The sequence below is a fragment of the Mesocricetus auratus genome, unplaced genomic scaffold (genome assembly GCF_017639785.1).
Source record: "Mesocricetus auratus isolate SY011 unplaced genomic scaffold, BCM_Maur_2.0 Super-Scaffold_100008, whole genome shotgun sequence".
Taxonomy (NCBI): domain Eukaryota; kingdom Metazoa; phylum Chordata; class Mammalia; order Rodentia; family Cricetidae; genus Mesocricetus; species Mesocricetus auratus.
The window spans coordinates 35,380,107-35,384,056 of record NW_024429192.1 but is presented as its reverse complement, the minus strand read 5'-3'; the positions used below and the strand labels follow the sequence as shown (position 1 = coordinate 35,384,056).

At 44.8% G+C, this 3,950-nt stretch overlaps 1 pseudogene; it reads right to left on the bottom strand.

The window, feature by feature from the left end:
* Window positions 1–701: 701 nt before the first annotated feature.
* On the bottom strand, window positions 702–1,750 carry LOC121141844 (annotated as a pseudogene).
* Window positions 1,751–3,950: the final 2,200 nt, after the last annotated feature.

The following is a 3,950-nucleotide window of genomic DNA, read 5'->3' as shown; positions in this document are numbered from 1 at the left end:
CTGATGATGAAGAGAGTATGGAAAGAGAGTATGGATAGGTAGCTGGAGAACAGAACGGTGGCCCCTCTGGGCTAAGAGAAGCCAGGCAGGCAAATCTGGCTGTGGAGGGTTCACCACTCTCCTTAACCTGTAAAAGATGTGTGGCTCCCCACCCATTCCATTCTAAAGCTGCAAAGATGGAGTAGAGAGGTGCAGCTGCCATGAGTGGGTCTGCCATATCCATCAACATAGAAGAGGGCAGAATGGCCATTTCCTTCCTTGGCCAATCTCCCACCTCCTTCCAAAAGCAGGTTGGGGTGTTCCTGATGTTAATAGTACCTGAGTTACTACTCTACCTATCCTGGGTCCCAGAGATGTGGGATCAACCAACTCCCCTCAACCAGTCATAGTGGGGTTACAACCCAACCCATCTCCTTTGTACAGAAAGTAAGACATCAACCCACCCACTTAAGGCTGCAGTTCGTCCCAACCTCAGAGGTGATATGGAGCTAGACAGGACCCAGAAGGTGCCACTCCCAGTAGGATTTTCTCAAAAAAAGATGGGCAGACAGATTTGGCAGCTTTCTGACATTACCAGGAAAAGACACTGGCTCCTCTTAGATCATAGTCTGAGGAGGATGTAAACAGTATTGCTTAGGGACACATCAGCTGACTCTATGGAAAGCCCTTAGTGCTGTGTAGGCCCCTGGGTCCCTGAAGGCTCATACCCCAATAGCACTCTTTTTACCCTCTTTGGAGCTGGGATCCTCCTGGGTCTTCTGCATCTCCCAGCCCCTGATCTAGGTGTAGGTTGAGGAGCCACTCTGCACCATCAGGTTGATTGTCTACCACAGGCCTGAGCTGTGCCTGATACATTGTGGTTCAGGGGACTGGTGCATTTGATCTGAAGTACTGTCACATAGTTAATGGGAAAGCTGAACAGTTCACTCAACATCATCATGATCCAGAAGTGGGCACTGTCTTTACGAGCAAAATCAAGAAGGGCATGGAGCTGCCCCACAGAATCACCAGGGGCAAGAAGAGCATACAGGTATTGATACCGTTACAGAAGGTTAGGCACCAGATACTGTTGTCTACTGCCAGCAGCACCTTCTTGGTATAGATTGCATTGAGGGAGATGCAGAGACTGGTCAGCACTCTGAAGACAGTACCTGTCAGGTACAGGGTGCCCTCAGCTCCCTCTTGGTCTACAGCCAACCAGGAACTACCAATGATGATGCCACATGTGAGCAGGGCACAGAAGGAAGTGGTCTGTTTGAGTAGCAGTTAAGACAGAAGCACGTTGAACACACTGGTGAGGGAGCACCCCACGTTGTAGAGGGCCACCCCCAAGTACTCGAGGCAGAGCCCATTGAAGCTTATCACACCGATGAAGATCATGGGCAGTGGCAGCACACTGTGGGCCACCTTGAGGTCTAGGCTGAGGGTGGGATGTCAACGGTGCCAGGGCAGCAGGTGGTCAGAGTGCTGAGGCCCTTGCACAGCAGCAAGGTCACCGGCATTGGTAGAAGGTGACAAAGTCAGGGGTATCCAGCTGCAGGGAGAGGCTGTCCAGCAGGTACTTGATGAGGAATACTGTGGAGATGGAGGTGACCCAGTGGAGAGAGACCACCAGTGAGATCTGTAGCAGAAATGGCTTGTTCCTGCTGCCTGCATCTGCCTCCTCCTCAGAGGCAGTGGAGGCTCCAGTCAGCACTATGTGCAGGATCCTGGACCACTTCAGAGGGGCCCTGATCACGGCGGCAGAAGAGATGTGTCACCCCACGGCCAGAAACATTCTCTGATCTACAGGGCTCCAAGATTCTAGGATCTAGGGGCAAAGCTTTCAGTTGTGACATGGGGTGACCTAGTGGTCCCCTCGGTCTTGGATGAAGTTCTGCTTCCGGATTTGTCCAGATGCATCGCTCCATATCATGTACCCTCCCAGAGGGGGTGAGGGGTTCATGAGACAAGACCAAAGAAAGGGAGAAGAGGCCTATGTAAGAGTGTTGGCCTTAACAGTCATGGGCGGCTGGACGGCCAGTCACAGGAAGGAAGGAAGGGAGAGTGGCAGAAGGGTAGGGAGTAGTGGAAAGAACAGGATGGGAACTGCCTGAGAATCAGAGCACCAAAACGAAATATAATATTTCAAATGCCAAGTCACCAGAAACTTCCATACAGTGATGTTGAAGTCTGGTGGAGGTTGGATTTGCAAAGCTATAAGTTAATATGATTTTATTTATGTATGTTTTTGGTAGTGCAGGGAATCAAATGTAGGGCTTTGGGCATATAGAATACCGTTGGGCAATAACCCTAGCCTACTGCAACTTCTCAAACAATACTTTGGAAAATATGCCAATGGCCTTAAATATGCTTTTATAATGATCCAGAAATTAATTCTTCTTTTGATTTTGCTTACACATAATTTCTTTGGTGAAAGTTAATAGAGGGTGGCAGGTGAACAAAGCTGCCTGGAAAAACGAAACACAGATACCCCAGGCAACTACATCTGCCTGGGTACATCCTGGGGCATCAATGATCTGGGTTTGCTTTTCACCTTACCTGGAATATGGGGATCTAAGATCCGGATTTATTTGTCACAATGGAACACAATGGAATCTTCAGGAGCTGGAGAGATAGCTCAGTGCTTAAAAGCACAGGCTGCTCTTCCATAGGACCTGGGTTCAATTTCTAGCACCCACATGGCAGCTCACCACTGTCTGTAATTTGAACTTCAGGGATGCTGATACCTTCACACATACAGAAAAAGCACCAAATGCAGATAAAATAAAAATAAATAAACCAGATGGAATCTTTTTTTGGGTAAAGAAAGATTTGTCTGGTGGTTACATTGGCTTATACTCTCACATTCTGTACACTCTGCAAGAAGGAAGCATAACTGACTGGCATTATTTATGTCACATTCACTATAACCAATAAAATTTGTAGAACTTTTCCCATTGAAATGTCCCAATAATTTCATCAGTGAAAATTCATTGCAGGCAGTTGTATACACTAATTCGTGTCTTCTTAAAATGACAGAAGAAGACGGGCGGTGGTGGCGCACGCCTTTCATCCCAGCACTCGGGAGGCAGAGGCAGGCAGATCTCTGTGAGTTCGAGGCCAGGCTCGACTGACATCCTCCAAAACAATACAGAGAAACCCTTCTCGTAAAACCAAAAAAAAATGACAGAAAAAGACATCTATTCATGCTTCCATTATGCTCCCAATTGTTGATAACACCACCATATACAACTTAGAAATATCTTAAGGAACAAAAAAGTTAAAAGAAAGTTCAAGAGATAAATAACCTTCTATGCACTCATATGACTTCTAATATTTAAGAGAACAAGTTACATGATGTCAAATTTGGTTTTCTTTTCGAGTTAGTGACAAAAATTGGAATATATCTTCAATAGAAGAGCAGGATACTGCAGCATGTTTTTAAAAGTCATTAGCCACTTGTCAATGGAGCTATTTTTTATTTGAAACTATCAGGATGAACTTTAGAATTCGTTCCATGGACCCAGTTTCCTTTTCTTCTGAGGGATTTTAAGAAGTAATTTCCAGATACATTAAGCTTATAAAGTCTTTACAAATAGCTTCCTCCTCTAGAATGATGTATTTGTAATATATAGAATCTTGGTGTACACATGATGTTTTATTTCTTTGAAGGTCTCCAAGTTAGATTTAGGCCCGTAGGGCTATGTAATATTTGCTTGTGCATGGTCCAGTTTGCTACTAATTCAATGATCAAAAAGATACTCTGCTATTTAAGACATTTTCAAAATGAATTCCCAAATGCAGAACTTATTACATGATAGAGTACAAGGTAAATAAAAAATAATAATGCTCTAATATACACTGCTCAAAGGGATGGTATCTAGACTAACAATTTTGAGTTTTTTAAATTCCCCTTGCTATTTTTCTTACATACATACAACTGTTTCTGTAACTTCACTATTTATGAC